General features: G+C 43.5%; 1 pseudogene; it reads left to right on the forward strand.

Moving 5' to 3' along the window:
- The first annotated feature begins 1,134 nt into the window (after positions 1-1,134).
- Positions 1,135-19,497, forward strand: part of LOC146857418 (uncharacterized) — a 172,034-nt pseudogene continuing 153,671 nt past the window's right edge.

Genomic DNA, 19,497 nt, shown 5'->3' on the forward strand with positions numbered 1-19,497 from the left:
AAAGAGACTGAACAGTGTAGGAAAGGTAGGCAGATGCCCTAATGGAGAAGTTGGCGGCGGCATAAGACCTCTTAACTGCCGCCTCCACTCTTTTGTCTACCGGGTCTTAAGGAGAGGAATCCTCTGAAATGATGGACCCATGAGAGGGCAACCCAGCTATTAGAAAATCACCCTTCACAGCATCAGGAAAGTCTTTAGAAAAATTCTGAATAGCATAGCTTTTAAAGGGATAGCCCTGGAAAGACGGTACTACATGTAAAAACAAGCATTGGCATAGCCAATAGGTCTCGCCTTTGGACCTTACAAGTGTTTAGCCATGCAACAGTTGCATAACTAAACACTTATAAGGTCCCAAAAGCGAAACCTATTGGCTCGAAAGTGATCGCGATCAAACATCAAAGCGGCTGCGCGGCCGCGAAAGTGAAAATAATCGCGGTAAAGTGCGACGCGCGCGCCCGCGCACATGCACTGTAGCTCTAGGCTGGCCTGGTAGCACTTTTTGGAGCCCTCTCAATAAGTCTCGCCAGACCAGCGCATGCGCTGGGTCAGGTGAGACCTAATCATCCGCATCCTCCTCAACCTGAAGTACAGAAAAAGGCAGGCTATCCTTAATGTGCTGCAGGACCTGCTTCAGCTCCTGCCCCTGCACATATCTGCCTCGGAGATCATCCACCTCCTCATCCACCTCAGCACTGGTGGAAGGCTCAAGGCGCTGCTTTATGGGGGAATGGGAGCACTCACACTCTTTAAAAGCTGCAGCCAGAGCAGCCTGAATCCTCTGCTGGATGGCCTGCAAGGAGGACGCCTCTGCAGGAGCCTGCACCCTAGGGCCTGCCTCCATGTGGGGTCCTTCACCAGGCCCCATTCTGCCCCACACACTGAGAGGAAATGTAAATCTCCCAGCAAAGCGAAAGGAATAAGTAGTGAATTCATGTCGTAGAAAACAAACACAACCGAGCCCAGATGGTTGCCAAGCAGCCCACACCAACAGCAGTGAGCCTGCCAACACCGGGACGCTACGCCCGCATTCCTAGGCAAAACGCCGGAAAGGCTGGAGTGTGTGGCGCGTCATGAGAGTAGTAGAGCCAGGCCACCGTAAGACAGCCGACCGCCCTACTGCCGCCCAGCAAACAAAAGCAGCAGGAGAAGGCGGCACAGGCCAGTGGAACAGCTGAACCAGCAGGTTACTCTCAGAAGTGCCCCAGCGAAAAGAGAGGCAGACGTAAGGAAAGAGCCACACCCCCAGAATGAGCCCGCTGAAACAGGGCCTCCACCATCCATGAGGAGCTTGCTCTGCTGAGCCTCGGCGAAAAGCCCCACTAGAAAAGGGTAGAAAGGTGTTTAACAAGAGCCCGCTTCGCAGGGTCTCCACCCCAGGTGTCCTTGTCCCACATACCTGAATATCGCGCTTGGAGAGTCTGAAGCGCAGAACAAAAGGACAGGAAGTGGAGTGGGTTGTGCCTCTCCTTGTACTGGGTCAAGGGTGAAGGAGGTCTGCCATGTTGGGAAGGAAGGGGAGGACTAGAGCGTAACATTTCTTGTAGTGTTCTAGCTGAAGCTCACTGTGTAACTCAGGTGGTGAGGAAGACTTACCGGGAGGTAATTGGTCTGATGTGTCAGTGAGCAACATGTGTAATGAATGAAAGCGAGGGAGTAATGCCATTACCTGTAAGTAATTTAAGCATTCCCATTTAGCTGGGTAAGAAAAACATGTATTCCTACTGTATATGAAAGTATGACTCCCCCAAAGGGTACAATAGGCTTTCTAATTGGTAAATATTGCACTGTACAAAAACACATGACATAATTACGTTTTTTTTATCATTACAACCCCATGTGTTACTTTTCAGATGACTGTTGGGCTCACAACCTTCTGTAGAATATTTCAAGAAACCCTTTTGAGAAGTATACCCAATCTACACTTCGATGAGTAATCTGAGATATTGCCTCGGTTATTCGTTTGTTGTTGAGTGTAGTCTTGTCGTTGCTAAAAGTTTGTATGGTTTTCTAAAATTTTACTCTAAACCGAAGTAATCTGAGTTTGTGTTTTATGTTCTGTGGTTGCTGTGACCCTGAATACCTCTCGGTTGGCTTAATAAATCTTCCAACGCACAGAACATTTGGTAGAATATTTGGATTGATTTCGGATTACTCACATCACTTGTAGCACGTAAACTGCAAGGCACACATTTCAACACTAGCTGTCACACTAGATGTGGACACTAGATGTCACTATTGTCATATAGAACGCTAATTTAAAAGCAGACTACCTTTGCCCATATTGTTTGTTACATAAGCGGACATGGTAACTAGGATATACGAGACCAAGTAAGAGCTGTGAAGCGAGAGTCAGAGGAGAATTTGGAAGCGAGAGTCGGGTAATTGAGCGAAAGATATGGGAGGACAAAATGCAACTATACCATTTACTAACCAATGCAAATTTCTACTCATATCAGTCATATGTTCATTTAAACGAAATGCGTAGGTGGGAGATATACGTAGGCTATGAAACTTCTCATATGATCCTTTCTTAAATGTGCATGCGTCATGGCATTGAGAACGAAAAATACAGTCTTTTGTCTTTTTCTACTTGTTATTCTTTTCGCAGAACGAGGTATGGATGGGCGTCTACCTCTAAAGTTGAGTTCAAAGGAAGCAGGATTTGCAGTACATTATAAAAATATCGTGGTACACTAATATAATACTAATATTCTGTTGACACTAATATTGTAGGACATAACAACACATGTTAGCATGTTGGGGACTATTTACAAATGTACATTTACACGAGTACATCTACTCTTTTAAATGTGTTCATATTTTGGAGTAGATGTATTACTTTTGAGTATAAATGTATTTTAAACAGGCCCAGCTCCAGGAATTTTTATTTGGGTGGGCCAAGGGTGCGTTCGGGGGGGGGCCACTACCGGCCCAATTGATCGCTTCTGGAGGTAGTCTACAAGCCATAGATTACATCATATCTACTTGTAAACAGTCACTATGATACAAGGATTGCTTCAGTGTGTATGCAGAGCATATGGAGAGTTATTTATTGGCGCCCCACCACTGACCTCTTTCTCTGTAGATACCTTTACTACAGCCCTCTAACATTGCACTCCATCTCTCTGCAGCCCCTCCCCCTCATGGCCTCCTCCTCTGACTCCCTCACTACCACCCTCAAACAGTGCTCCTCATCTCTCCGTATCTCCCACCCTCTCCCCATGACCTCCTCCTCGGATTCCCTCATTGCCACCCTCAACCAGTGATCATCATCGCTCCAAAGCCCCTCACCATCGTGACCTCCTCCTTAGATTCCCTCACTACCACCCTTCACCAGTGCCCTTCATCGCTCCATAGCCTCTCCCCCTATTGACCTCCTCCTCGGATTCCCTAATTGTCAAACTCCACCAGTGCCCCTCATCACTCTAAAGCCCCTCCCCCAATGACCTCACCTTGGATTCAATAATTGCCACCCTCCACCAGTGCACCCCATCGCTCCATGGCCTCTCCCCCTCATCACCTCCTCAGACTCCCTCACTACCAACCTCCAGCAGTGCACTTCATCTCTCCGTAGCACCCCATGACCTCCTCCTTGGATTCCCTCACTGCCACCCTCCACCAGTGCCCCTTATCGCTCCATAGCCTCTCCCCCTATTGACCTCCTCCTCGGATTCCCTAATTGCCACCCTCCACCAGTGCCCCTCATCTCTCTGTAGCCCCTCTCTCATATTCAATTTAATTTGTTGTATAGCGCTACTCATAGTGTAGGCTGTCACAGTACTTTACATCATGCACACATATGCAGAGACAATGAATCATACAAGTATGTAAATCAGCCTATAGGAATGTCACATAAGCCAATGAGAATTACAAGGTGTAGGAATCACATGTAATCCATACTGGTGCAAAAGATACACAATTGATGGACGGAATGCAGAACAAATCAAAATATTCACCCCCAGTCAATAGATCTGGGTTATATCCATCATTCTTTTACTCACCATGCTACCCCAGTTTAGACCGGGCCATATGCAAATCAGTCTTGACCCTGTGCCTCATGGGAACAGTTCAGCCCGAATTGCCAAGCCGGGTCCTCCCTGGACCAGTAACAAGCATCTAGGACCGGTTTCGGGGTTTCACCCCTCTTCAGCCAGGATAGCTTGATTCCAGTGGCACAGTGAGCCCAGGATACACGTCTGGGCATACCTGGCGCACTTAGAGCGAGGAAGCAAAAGACACAAAATTGATGGACGGAATGCAGAGCAAATCAAAACATTCACCCCCAGTCAATAGATCTGGGTTATATCCATCATTCTTTTGCTCACTATGCCACCCCAGTTTAGACCTGGCATGCTCAGATGTGAATCCTGGGCTCTCCATACCACTGGAATCAAGCTATCCTGGCTGAAGAGGGGTGAAACCCCGAAACCGGTCCTAGGATGCATGTTTCCAGTTCAGGAAGGACCTGGCCTGGGTGTTCGGGCTGGACTGTTCCCATGTGGCACAGGGTCAAGACTGATTTGCATATGGCTGGGTCCAACTGGAATGGCATGGTGAGCAAAAAAACGATGGATTTAGGCCCAGATCTCTGTACTGGGGGAATGTATGACATTATTCTGCATTCTGTCTTTCAACAGTTCTTTTTGCATTTGTCACCCCGAGTGGCACGGGTATGCTCAGATGTTAGTCCCATGCTCTCCATGCCACTGGAATCAAGCTATCCTGGCTGAAGAGTGGTGAAACCCCGAAAACGGTCCGAGGATGCTTGTTTCCAGTCCAGGGAGGACCTGGCCTGGCAGTTCGGGCTGGACTGTTCCCATGGGGCACAGGGTCAAGACTGATTTGCATATGGCTGGGTCCAAACTTGAATGGCATGGTGAGCAAAAGAACGATGGATTTAGGCCCGGAACTCTGTACTGGGGTGAATGTATGACATTGTTCTGCATTCTGTTCATCAACAGTTTGTTTTGCATTTGTCACCCCGAGTGGGACGGGTATGCTCAGACGTGAGTCCCGTGCTCTCCATGCCACTGGATTCAAGCTATCCTGGCTGAAGAGGGGTGAAACTCCGAAACCGGTCCTAGGATGCTTGTTTCCAGTTCAGGGAGGACCTGGCCTGGCAGTTAGGGCTGGACTGTTCCCATGGGGCACAGGGTCAAGACTGATTTGCATATGACTGGGTCCCAACTGGAATGGCGAGCAAAAAACGATGGATTTAGGCCCAGATCTCTGTACTGGGGTGAATGTATGACATTGTTCTGCATTCTGTTCATCAACAGTTCTTTTTGCATTTGTCACCCTGAGTGGGATGGGTATGCTCAGACGTGAGTCCCGAGCTCTCCATGCCACTGGAATCAAGCTATCCTGGCTGAAGAGGGGTGAATCCCCGAAACCGGTCCTATGATGCTTGTTTCCAGTTCAGGGAGGACCTGGCCTGGCAGTTCGGGCTGGACTGTTACCATGGGGCACAGGGTCAAGACTGATTTGCATATGGCTCAGTCCAAACTGGAATGGCATGGTGAGCAAAAAAACAATGGATTTAGGCCCAGATCTCTGTACTGGGGTGAATGTATGACATTTTTCTGCATTTTGTCCATCAGCAGTTCTTTTTGCATTTGTCACCCTGAGTGGGACGGGCATGCTCAGACGTGAGTCCCGTGCTCTCCATGGCACTGGAATCAAGCTATGCTGGCTGAAGAGGAGTGAAACCCCGAAACTGATCCTAGTATGCTTGTTTCCAGTTCAGGGAGGACCTGGCCTGGCAATTCGGGCTGGACTGTTCACATGGGGCACAGGGTCAAGACTGGAATGGCATGGTGAGCAAAAAAACGATGGATTTAGGCCCAGATCTCTGTACTGGGGTGAATGTATGACATTGTTCTGCATTTTGTCCATCAACAGTTCTTTTTGCATTCGTCACTCAGAGTGACGGGTATGCTCAGACGTGAGTCCCGTGCTCTCCATGCCACTGGAATCAAGCTATCCTGGCTGAAGTGGGGTGATTCTGTCCATCATCAGTTCTTTTTGCATCCATATTGGTGGGCAGTATGTTTTAAGAGGGTTTGGTAAGGAGAAGCACAGACACAGGATTTATAGCATGCCCCAGTGTTTGCCGGGTTGGCTTTACTGATTAAAATGTATATCTGCCAAAAACAAACTCTTTATAGCAACATTAGAGTAATGAAAGAGTGGGGAAATTTGAACTATATTGCAACACTAAAAAAAGAAGTTCTAATTATTCCATTCAGGTTTGTATGCAGCTCTTCGATGTCAGTTCGTAGGTCACTGTCCTATTTTAGGATTGTAACTTCTGTACTGCAAGTAACCCGCTGAGCTATCCACATAAAATACAGTTTATCTGCATTTAAAAATTACGAACAGACAAAATATTTCTCTCCAGCAAGATCATTAATCACCAGAGTTATCTGGACATTTTAGTAGTTGTGTCTTGCATCCGTCATGATACGATACAACGATATAAATTACATATACACGGCATACACGAAGTATGTGTGTTGCTGGACCCTCACAGACTTTTAAAATATTAACTAATATACACACATCCTCGAAGCATAAACGAAGTATGTATCTAGCTGGGCCGAAGCAGATTTAAAAAACCGGAACAATAGTCACACATTCTCTTACCTACTCCTATCCGGATCTGATAAACAGCTGAAGAGGTCAGGAAAGATTAATCAGGATCAACAAACTAATTTTCTCCAGCGCTAAAAGCAGGATATATCCACGCAGCAGGACGGTACGCAAAGATTACCTGGTACCAAAGAGGATTTCTCCCCTTCGCCATGCCCCTGTACCTGCACGAGTGGGCGGGGACACAACCCACCTTTCGAAAATGAGATGAGTGATTGGGGGTGCCTGTGAGAGCCCAGGCCCAATCGCGCAACTCCTAGAAAAATAACGTTCAGAGGAATGTTTTAACTTGCAGTGGGCATTTTCAGTTGGCCTTCCTGACGTCATTGCGAGGGCCAAGATTCATGTTTGGGTGGGCCAGGCTCATGTTTGGGTGGGCCTGGTCCACCCGACCCACCCTCTAGAACCGGGCCTGATTTTAAATTGTAGACTTACAAATACCTAACCCCTAAAACCAAAGGGTTCAGTCAAATTTATGAGTGCAAAGTAACTACTTGTAACTTTTCATAAATAGGCAGAGCTCTCTGCCACTGTGGCGAGATCTACGCCATCACAGTGGAAATCTCTCTTTGAGGAAGTATATGTTTTATAATATTTTTTTAACAATTTGTTTTTCTGGTAGAATATAAACGTGAAATAAACTAAATCAAATATTTTTGCCGTAAACCAAATAAAATAAAATATTAGCAAACAATACCTCTTAAAAATAAAAGTTTATTAAATAATTAAAGAATTTAGGTATATTTTGTTTTATAAATATTAATTGTAGACAAAATAAATTATAATATCCTTCTGAGCAATTTTATTTTTAATTGATATTTAGTGGAGTTAATTAAAACTTGTGTTTAATAATATAAATTAATTTTGAAAAAGTGTATAAATATAATTCACTTTTTAATAAGTTAACTATAAGTTTTTAAACTAATAAAATATTTAATTATTAATGTTACGAGTTTATGTCTATCTATCTATCTATCTATCTATCTATCTATCTATCTATCTATCTATCTATCTATCTATCTATCTGTCTGTCTGTCTGTCTGTCTGTCTGTCTGTCTGTCTGTCTGTCTGTCTGTCTGTCTGTCTGTCTGTCCAGTGAAATTCAGCAGTTATAGTTAGCTGAGCTTACTATAACTTGCGCCCCCAAATGCACTGCTTATGACCTCACATATTACATCACTCATGACATGGTCAGTGGCTTATCTGATGACATTACTGGTGACATCTCAAATGACATCATCCAGTCACTGTGAGAGTTTTTAAAACGTTTACGAGTGTTAATTATATAAACCAAGGTGTATTGGTGATTCAGTGGGTGTATGAGTGCCTGTATGGATGATTCAGTAGGTGCGTGACTGACTGTATAAGTGAGTGATTAGGTGTCTAAGTGAATGTATGGGTGAGTGACTGGTTCTGTGAATGTCTGAGTCAGTGTCTGTATGGGTGTGTGAGTGGGTACGAGAGTGGCTGTAGGTGGGATTGATTGGTAGTCTGATTGCATGTATGGGTGTCTAAGTGTCTGTGTGGGTGGGTGAGGGGATGTGCAACTGCCTGTATGGATGAGTGAGTGGGTGAGTCAGTGGCTGTGTGGGTTAGTGAGTGGGTATATGGCTGTGTGGGTGAGTGAGTGGATGTGTCAGTGGGATATGGGTGAGTAAATGGGAAGATGAAAGGCAGTATAGGTGAGTGATGGGGTATCTGAGTGACTGTATGGGTGAGTGAGTGAATGTTAGAGTGGCTGTATTTGTAAGTGAGTGCTTGTGACACTGACTGTATAGGTGAGTGAGTATGTGTTAGTATCTGTATGAGAAAGTGAGTGTGTGTGTAACTGTGTGTCTGAGTAAGTGGCTGTGTCATTGGCTGTATGGGTGAGTGAGTAGGTGTATGAGTAGATCTATGTGTGACTGACTCATCGTGTGAGTGGCTGTATGGGTGTATTCGTGGATATGTCGGTTGCTGCATTAGTGAGGGGGTGTATGAGTGGCTCTATGGGTGAGTGAGTGGATGTGTGTGTAGATCTATGTATGAATCAGTGAGTGGGTGTGTTGACTACTGGTATGGGTCTTTAAATGGGTTCAAGAATAGTTGTGCCGGAGTGGGGTATGAAATGTTCTAGGGGGGAGTGAGTGGGTGCATTAGTGATTCTGTGGATGATGTCATCAGTGATGTAATTGAGATGGCATCAGTGATGCCATCAGTGATTTAACTGACCATGTCATGAGTGACGTAATATGTGAGGTCCTGAGCAATGCAATGCAGGGGTGCTAGTTATAGTTAGCTCAGCAAACTATAACTGATACATTTCACTGGTATTGTATGAATGAAACTTGAGCCTAACTATAATGTCCCTGTAACTTCAGTTTTTTTCCAATGAATTTCTAAGGTTTTTAAATGCTAATTCCTAATTGTAATGTCCCTGTAACCTTTGGTTTGTTCATTGAATTTCTATGTGTTTTTAAGTAGTAATTAAATTTGCAGAGTGGAGGAGAAAGGGGGCATGGCCTCCCACTGTGTGGGACTTACTGGAGGGGACAGAATTGCTTGTTGGCCCCAAGGACCTTCCGGATCCAAGGAGACTTAATCCCCCAACCGGCAGTGCTCCAGGAGGTAAGTTTGCTGAGTGGTGGTGAAGGGGCCGTGGCCTCCTGTGACATGCCAGAGGTTTTTTTTCCTTTCTTTTTTTAAGGGAGGGGAGCTGTGTAGCCCCCTTCCCTGAGCCATTTTTGGCCCTGGGAGTCCCCTCCGCCAGGGCCAGGCCTTTTTTCAATGAGCCTGGGAGGGGGCCACGCAGCCCCCCTCCCCGGTCCTATTTCACCCTGGGGACCCCATCCTCAAAGCACTGCCATTTAATTTTTTGCTAAAAAAATAAGGGGGAGGGGCAGCACAGCCCCCCTCCCCGGCCTATTTTGGCCCAAGGGACCCTATCCCCTGGTGCACAGCCTTTTTTATTGTTGGAGGGGGGCCGTGCGGCCACCCTCCTGGGCTGATTTTGGCCCAGGGATTCCATCCCCAGGGGCCTGCACTCTATTTTGGGTGCCCTCATCCCACCCAGATAACCCATTGACATTTGTTAGGAACCACGGGGGGCCTCAAGGCCCCCGCAGTCTCTGCCAGCTCCCCGTATCCACGAGAGCCTGCATTGATTTCACATACGTGGAGCTACTGGAAAGGTAGTTCCCTGTCTGTGAAACCAAATATGCTCCGCTTTTAGCAAGCAAGTGCATTTTTTATGTTCTCACTTGTTGAAAGCAGAGCAGGGATTGCTATGGCTTGGCGGGCTCTGCCAAGCCATAGCAAACTGCAATGTCACAGGGTGGGCACCCTGGGAAATTGCTGGAGCTGGCCCTGAGTGAAAACTGGCCCCAGGGCCATCTAGGGATCCATGCGGGGGGCACACTGCCCACATCCTTTGTTCTAATTTGCCCCGGGAATAGATGGTCTCTGAGGCTGGGGGTCTGCAGCGGACCCCCTGCATATATATATTGGGAGCCCTGGGGAGGTGGTGGTCCGTGGGTTGTTGGGGGTGCCAAGTGGGCCCCCCTGAATTTCTATTAAAGGTTGCCCTTGGGAGGTGTTGGTCCCTGGGGCTGGAGGGAGCCACACACCTCCTCCTTTCTTTCAGTCATTGCCCCGGGAAGGTGGTAGTCTCTGGGGCCGCAGGAGGGCCCAGCGCCCACCCACATTATTACATTATGAGCCTGGGGGAAGTAGCTGCGGAGGAGACCATATGGGCCTCCCCAGCATTAATTTCAATCAATAGCCCAGGGGTGGTGGTGGTCCCCAAGGCTGCGGGGGGCTGTGTGGGCCCCCCACATCAGTTAATATATGTATGCCCATGGGAGGTGGCAGGACCCGAGGCACAATACTATAAAAACTGCCTCCGGGACCTAGCTCGGCCACCTGGGGGCTAATTAATAACGAAGCGTGAAAGTCTGCCTTTCCTTTTTAAAAATATTTTTCAGTGGGATTCTTGGACCCAGCACTATCGAAAATAAAATAAAAAGATGTGTTTTTACCCCTAATCCACCCCAAGAGGCCTAGGGGGTCAGGGTGTTTCTACCCTGCCACCTTTTCTTTATTTTTAATGTTTTTTCTTAGACTCTGTTCAACCAAGTCACAAGATGGCTGCCAACATTTCCTGGTTTGAAGTGTTGGCAGCCAACCAGATCTTAGCACAAGATCCCGGTTGGTTCGCGTATCATCCACGTCCACAGTTGTATATCTAAAAAACTGTTAAATAAGTCCGCAACAACTGAACGGATTTACAACAAATCTCAAAAAGGCGCTTCCTTGGACAAACTTCTACCTGGGCTCTGAAGGTTGGTGGTATTTGTGGGTACTGTACTATGATAATCCTAGTGTCTTATCACATCTAAGAGTAAATCCAGTTTAGGGCAGTCACTATACCGACACTTAACCTAGAGTTAGAGGTCTGGTAGAACAAAGTGGGGTATTCCAGCAACCAAACAGTGTGTACCCAAGAATATTTTGCCATCCTGTTCTCCTTCCAAGTGCGCCCGCGGTGTTATAAGTAAAACCAAGTAGACCTGTCAAGAAGGCTTTGACACTCAAGCAAGATTTTACACTGTAATGTCAAAAGAATACTCAAAGCCACCTTCCTGCATATTCTTGGAGGCTCAGAGGTGTCATCTTTGCCCATTCAGGGCAGCCTAATGTTTGCTTCTAGGATGCATTTCACAACTTTTTCACACTGATTCAAATGTTAATCAGAGGCTGAGAGAAGTTTGAGAGCAAATGCAAATTAGCCTCCAGGAATTTCAGACAGGTAAAAGGTTACGTAAAAAGATACTTTGATCTAATATTTATTAAAATCGGACATAATGTTTTTGTGTAGTTTTATACAGCATGAACTCCGTCCAAAGTTATCAGAATGCTTTACATAAGCACCAGTTGTGTTACAGACAGACACATTCATTTTGTTAGGCACTGGGAGATTAAGTGATTTGTCCTGAATCACAGGATGTTGAGCGTCCCTGCGGAGACTTAAACCCAGTTCCCCAGCTACAAGGACAACCACTCTAGCCATTAGGCCACATCCTCTCCAGTTGAATTGGATTTGTAATAGCTATTAAAAATGGTTGTTTAGTTGTTTTTCTAGCTAGTCCACGTTCCAAAATACTGTTTTAGTTTTTCAAATCTGTGCTGTGAATTCCCTTCAAATGACACATAGGCCTGCCCGTTGATAAACAGCTTTTGGATGCTCATCACTGTAGGACATGTTAACATTAACTTTCCATATTTCCTACATTTGAATACCATGCACTCTACCTTGTGAACTACAAAGCCTAGGTAGGGAAAGTGAGGTTTGGCATGTCAAAAGGGTTTATTTTGACCAGTCAGTTTGCAGTGTTCAAACTGTCACAGTCAGGCTACACTGGTAGGCCAGAAGCCACATTCTACAATGTCGTTGTAGTGGATTGCACAATAGGTGCTGCAGTCCAGTAGTGACATTTAACTTACAGGCCCAGGTTACATTTTGGACCACACACTAGGGACTTGTAAGAAAGTTAAATATACCAATTAGGCATATACCAATTCAACCATATTTAAAAGGGCGCACAGGCACTTTACCACTGTTCAGCAGGGTTAAAGTGCACAGAGTTCTAAAGTCAGCTAAAATATAGTGTCCAGCAAAAGGCGGATTTCCTACATCTGTTATTCATTAATGGATTTGATCTGTATTGCGACTGCATTGTTCGAAAGAGGTCTTACTGCCTTCAGGGATGTGTCATAACGGGCCATGATAGATCTGATTTATGTTATACCCTTTCATGATTATTGGTGTCTCCGATAGGATCAGGGGATATGAGTTTATTTTCTGCTTTCAGCAGTGTGAGGTATTAGTTCAGGATGTTCAACAATAGAGACATCCATTCTCATTTATTATGAAAATGTGCATTGTATTCAGTATTGCAGTTTTCAGTTTATGGACTAGGCACATTTTTATATTTGCTATTGACTTTTCATGGCATTGATATATTTTATTATTACTCATTCGAGGCTATTTACCTTTTCATGTGATTCGAAAATATTGACTTTTAATTAGATATTTTCCTTTTCATTTAATTCGAAAACGTTTATTTTTCATAGCATTGATATATTGTTACTTCTAATCATTTGTGAATATCTTCCTTTTACAGTGCAGGCATATGTATCTTTTATCAATCTGCTCAATTTCCAAACCTGGAAGGCCTCTGGTAATCCCTGTTTATTTTATCTTTCTTATCCCTCTGCTGTCACTCACTCCTGTTCACTTATAGTGCAAAACTATATTACTCCCTCCACAAATAACTTTTACTTGTTTTCTGCCGCCCAGGGCCCCTTGAATTCCACTGCAGGTCAGCATAGAGTGTTATTTACATTTTCCTGCCAAATTATTTGAAAATTGGAATATATATCACTTGATAAAATCATACATCTATGATTGTTGTTATCAGGCACTGTTTTTAGTCTTTATTGTTTCTATGAACACGTGCTTGTTATGTTCTAAGTTTACCAAGATACAGAATGACATTAGAAAGTTAGTTTATTCATTAAATACAGTTTAATTGCAAATTTATACGAATCAAAAAGCTGATACAGGTCTTTAAAAACAGCACACCCGAAAAGTGTGCAATAGACACACCACGTTCTTTGTTGGATAATGCAAGAAATATGATGGATAATAGAGAAAACTTGGAAGATATAAGATAAAAACATACAGAAATCACATGCAAAAGAGTAAACGAGTTGGATGACAGAGAGAAGAACCATAGGCAGATTGGTGACTGGACATAATAGCAGCTCACTGCCAATATTCAGCCTCTTGAAGTTAGCCACTTCAAACATTACTATTCAGCTTACATTTTTCAAGCACCATCTCATTTGACGCACTAGTAGTTTCTTTGTGTACTCTTCTGTTTTAATTGATACATTTTCTGTTTTCATTTTAGGGGAATAAAGCAACCTCCTGAGGACTTTGGAATTTTGCAACTTTAATATTCCACATTCTTTCAGTAAATAAATGCCCTCTGCCTTCTACAGGCCCTCCTTGAACTCATTAAAACATTGTTTGGATAGATAGCCTCAAAGGCCAGGTTGCTCCACTTCCTAATGTACAGCAACAGTTGGGGTTGTAGATGTTTCATTGTTTACCTAACAGTAATTTCCTCTGTCCAGCCATGCAGACATGGAACTCACAATGGCTCTCTCCAGGCACTCATCTTATTTACCGCTTTGTGCTTCATTTACTCATTGAATAGGGTCTGCATTTTTGTGGTACTTGTAAATTCACATTGTTAAGTGAAGAGCTGTGCTGTTAAGCATGTTTCATTACTAAGTAGAGATTGCTGGTGGTGCAGAATGGGGAAAAATGGGACACAAGCCTGAAATGTGGTTCACTTTTCTATTTCCGCGAGAAAAGTGGAGCACGGAACTTTTACCCTTTTCCATGCTTACAGCTGATTCTCTGCTTTATATAGAAACAGAGGGGCATATTATCAAGGTCAGGCGTTAAAATTATCGCCGCTTTATCGGCAGAAAACTGCTGCTAAAGCGGTGATAATGGGCTTGATAATATGCCCTTGAGAATTCCAATAGAAGCCCATGTTTTGGTGTGAACATGGGGTTCTATTGGAATTCTCTGCGGCATATTATCAAGCCCATTATCGCCGCTTTAGCTGCAGTTTTCTGCCTATAAAGCGGAGATAATTTTAATGCCGTTCCTTGATAATATGCCCCAGAGTTATTATAAAAATGTATATCTGCGTAGGTGGTTATAGAGGGTTTACGCTGGAAGAGCAGCAGCTCCATTGCTCTTGATGCTTATGTCATGTTTTGGGCTGATGATATGTAACCTGAGTTTACCAGAAATGTTTGCAGTTTTTGTTCGCCTAGTCTATTGATTTCTCTAATTGTGGCTACATTTAAATTTCAGGCTATTTTGTGGAGTCTGTGTGTGCCTATGGATCTTCGTTAGTAGTCAGAGTGGAAGTAGGCCAACATTGATATCAGTGCACGCAATGTTTAGTGAGTTCAATGACAACATTTTTGTGAGTTCAGTGACACAATATTGTGTATCATTGAGTAAAATATCGTAGTCAGTAATATCATCCCAAAACATACAGAAATATGTTTATTCAAATATATACAGTTTACAGTAGTAAATGTTAAATATTATAATATATAATATTAATTTAATGTAAAATAAATATATTCCACAAATTATTTATTACTAAATATATATACACACACATATATAATTATATATTTATATAACTTTATATAAACACACGCATACACACCCACACACCCACACACACACACACACATATATATATATATATATAAATATATATTACCTACTGGCGGTCGCCAGTAGGTAGTTATAGTTAGGACCCTGTTTCCATAGGAAAACCGCAACATTCTATTTGGAATAACTTTGGCGCCGGTCGACGAATCCTCGCGAAATTTTCAAAACTAATGGGGCGCTACGCTCCGCTCCTACCCTGAAAGTCTCGGGGGGATTCGTCAAGCGGGGGCTGAGATAAAAGGGGGGTCCCAAAACGCGTTTTTCCCATGCATTTTTCCATAGGACCTTTAGACACAGCTACAGCCCGAACGGCTGAACAGAGTTCCTTGAAATTTGGCAGAGAGGTAGTCTACAGGTCAAGGAAGTGCCTTTTGTAGGTTTGGTGTAAATCTGTTCAGTAGATTCTGAGAAAATAGCCTTTAAATCAATATATATATCTGAGCCAGCTTACGGTGTGCTTACGGTGCGCTTACCGTACGCGCACGCCGCCGTGCGCGAGCGCGATTCTGATTGGCTCTTAGATCTTAGTAAACATTCGAATCGGTCGAAACCAGGAAGCGGCGGCCGCCATTTTCTCTCTCGCAGTCTGAGAGGGGGTTAAAAAACAAAGGCCAAAAACATGTAAAGGGGCTGTTTAGACAGCTCCTAAGCACCCAGCCATGTTGAGGGAGTCCTCAAAGACCCCCCAAGGCCAAAAACGGAATTTTAATTTTTTCGATAATTTTGCCGATTACGCTTACCGTACGCTAAAAAGTAATAAATACCAAAACATTATCGATACTCTCCCCACCCCATGTGCAAATGGTGCCCGAAGGGCACCATTCCTGCATGGCATATAAAATATGTGAAAAATTAAAATATTACCTTTCACAACGAAGCGCATCATATGTCCTCCATGTGCGCACGGTGCGCGAAGCGCATCGTGCGTACATGGCCCATCTAGCGTAACGTGGGCACGCGGTGTGCGTAGCGCACCGCGTGCCCACTGTGCGTGCACGGCACTAACTGCGTAAAGTGGGCGCGTGGTGCGCGAAGCGCACCGCGTGCTCACTGTGCGCGCACGGTGCGCGAGGCGCATCGTGCGTGCACGGAACGAACTGCGTTAAGTGGGCGCGCACGCCACGAATGGCGTAAAGTAACTTAGCATTTAAAAAAACGTACAAATTCACTGAAAACACCATAGGTTTCACACACGTTATAGTTAGGAATTAGCATTTAAAAAACCTTGCAAATTCAGTGAAAAAACCATAGGTTTCACACATGTTATAGTTAGCTGGAAATTTTACTGATAAAAAACCAATGAAATTCCCCCGTTATAGTTAGTGCAGGCAACTATAACTCACGCGACCACAATCTTCTGCTGATGCTAATACTGTATTTAGACACTTATTTGCCCATGTCTTCTTCCATTAAATTTTAGCTATACATATATTACAAATATTTTTTTTTCATAAAGACACATATGTCATCAGCAGAGGATTGCGGTCGCGTGAGTTATAGTTGCCTGCACTAACTATAACGGGGGAATTTCATTGGTTTTTTATCAGTAAAATTTCCAGCTAACTATGACATGTGTGAAACCTATGGTTTTTTCACTGAATATATATATAAATTCACCATAGGTTTCACACATGTTATAGTTAGGTGGATATTTCACTCGTAAAAAACCAATGAAATTCCCCCGTTATGGTTAGTTCAGATAACTATAACTCGCGCGCCCGCAATCCACTGCACATGACGTCACATATTACATCACTCATGACATGGTCAGTGGCATCACTCATGACATCACTGATGACATCATCCTTGTGATAGAGTGGCGGTCGCGTGAGTTATAGTTATCTGAACTAACCATAACGGGGGAATTTCATTGGTTTTTTACGAGTGAAATATCCACCTAACTATAACATGTGTGAAACCTATGGTTTTTTAAGTGAATTTGCAAGGTTTTTTAAATGCTAATTCCTAACTATAACATGTGTGAAACCTATGGTTTTTTCAGTGAATTTGTACGGTTTTTTAAATGCTAATTTATTTATGTATTATTATTTTTTTTATATATTTATTTTACAATAAACTACGTATTAAAAATGATTATTTTTTTTTTTTGGTTTTCACCCTGCGATTTAAAAAAAAAAATAATAATTTGGGGGGGTTTTTCAGGGTGCGCGCACTGTGCGCGCACCCCCGCGATTTTTAAAAAAAAAAATTTTTTTTTTTGCCTTCGGGGTCCTTCAGGGACCCCCTGACAAAGGCTAGGGGGTCAGGAACTCTCTACCCTGCCCCCTTTTCACGTTCGCCACCTTCCTTTTTCACACTCGCACTGAAAACAAACAAAATGGCGGCCGTTAGGGTGCTCGCACGGTGCTCGCACGGTGCGCGCACCCTGCGCACGTATAGATATGTATATGCTTTTAAATGCTATTTTCTCCAGAAATACTGAACAGATTTACACCAGACCTGCAAAAGGCACTTCCTTGACCTTATGGCTACCTCTCTGCCAAATTTCAAGTAATTCTGTTCAGCCGTTCGGGCTGTAGCTGCGACTAAAGGTCCTATGGAAAAATGCATGGGGAAAACGCGTTTTGGGACCCCCCTTTTTTCTCGGCCCCCGCTTGACGAATCACCCCGAGACTTTCAGGGTAGGAGCTGAACAGAGCGCCCCATTAGTTTTGAAAATTTCGCGAGGATTCGTCAACCGGCGCCAAAGTTATTCAAAATAGAATTTTGAGATTTCCTATGGAAACACGGTCCTAACTATAACTATCTACTGGCGACCGCCAGTAGATAATATATATATATATATATATTCACTAAAAAACCATAGGTTTCACACACATTATAGTTAGGAATTAGCATTTAAAAAACCTTGCAAATTCACTGAAATAACCATAGGTTTCACACATGTTATAGTTAGCTGGACATTTCACTCGTAAAAAACCATTGAAATTCCCCCGTTATAGTTAGTTCAGCTAACTATAACTCGCGCGACCGCAATCCACTGCTGATGACGTCACATATTACATCACTCATGACATGGTCAGTGACATCACTCATGACATCACTGATGACATCTCAAATGACATCACTGATGACATCACTGATGATATCATCCAGTGAATATGTGTCTTTCTGGAAAAAAAATATTTTTTATATATGTATATCTAAAGGTTAATGGAAAAATAAATGGGTAAATAAGTGTCTAAATGAATGTTTTTTTTGTAAAATTAATTGTATAACTGACTTATTAACAGTATCTTAGTGAATAAAGTGATGTAATATGCGATATCATCAGCAGTGGATTGCGGTCGCGCGAGTTATAGTTAGCTGAACTAACTATAACGGAGGAATTTCAATGGTTTTTTACGAGTGAAATGTCCAGCTAACTATAACATGTGTGAAACCTATGGTTTTTTCAGTGAATATATATATATATATATTCACTGAAAAAAACATAGGTTTCACACACGTTATAGTTAGGAATTAGCATTTAAAAAACCTTGCAAATTCACTTAAAAAACCATAGGTTTCACACATGTTATAGTTAGGTGGATATTTCACTCGTAAAAAAACAATGAAATTCCACCGTTATAGTTAGTTCAGATAACTATAACTCGCGCGCCCGCAATCCTCTGCTCATGACGTCACATATTACATCACTCATGACATGGTCAGTGGCATCAATCTTGACATCACTGTTGACATCATCCTTGTGATAGAGTGGCGGTCGCGCGAGCTATAGTTATCCGAACTAACTATAACGGTGGAATTTCATTGGTTTTTTACGAGTGAAATATCCACCTAACTATAACATGTGTGAAACCTATGGTTTTTTAAGTGAATTTGCAAGGTTTTTTAAATGCTAATTCCTAACTATAACGTGTGTGAAACCTATGGTTTTTTCAGTGAATTTGTATGGTTTTTTAAATGGTAAGTTATGTATGTATTATTATTTTTTTATATATTTATTTTTCAATAAACTACGTATTAAATTATATATTTTTTTTATGGTTTTTCACCGTGCGTGCACGGTGCGCGCACCCCCGCGATTTAAAAAAAAAAATGTAAATGTTTTTTTCTGCCTTCGGGGTCCTTCTGGGACCCCCTGACAAAGGCTAGGGGGTCAGGAACTCTCTACCCTGCACCCTTTTCACGTTCACCACCTTCCTTTTCCACTCTCGCACTGAAAACAAACACAATGGCGGCCGACACTTCCTGATTTCGACCGATTCGAACGTTGACTGACATGTAACAACCAATCAGAATTACGCTCGCGCACGTTAGGGTGCGCGCACCGTACGCGCACGGTGCGCGCACGGTGCGTGGCTATAGATATGTATGTGCTTTTAACTGCAATTTTCTCAGGAACTACTGAACAGATTGCCTCCATATATGCAAAAGCCACATCCCTCACCTGAGGACTACCTCTCTGCCAAATTTCAAGTAATTCTGTTCAGCCGTTCGGGCTGTACCTTCGACTAAAGGTCCTATGGGAAAATGCATGGGGAAAACGCGTTTTGGGACCCCCCTTTTTT

Source organism: Triturus cristatus, chromosome 3_2 (genome assembly GCF_964204655.1).
Source record: "Triturus cristatus chromosome 3_2, aTriCri1.1, whole genome shotgun sequence".
NCBI classification, from domain to species: domain Eukaryota; kingdom Metazoa; phylum Chordata; class Amphibia; order Caudata; family Salamandridae; genus Triturus; species Triturus cristatus.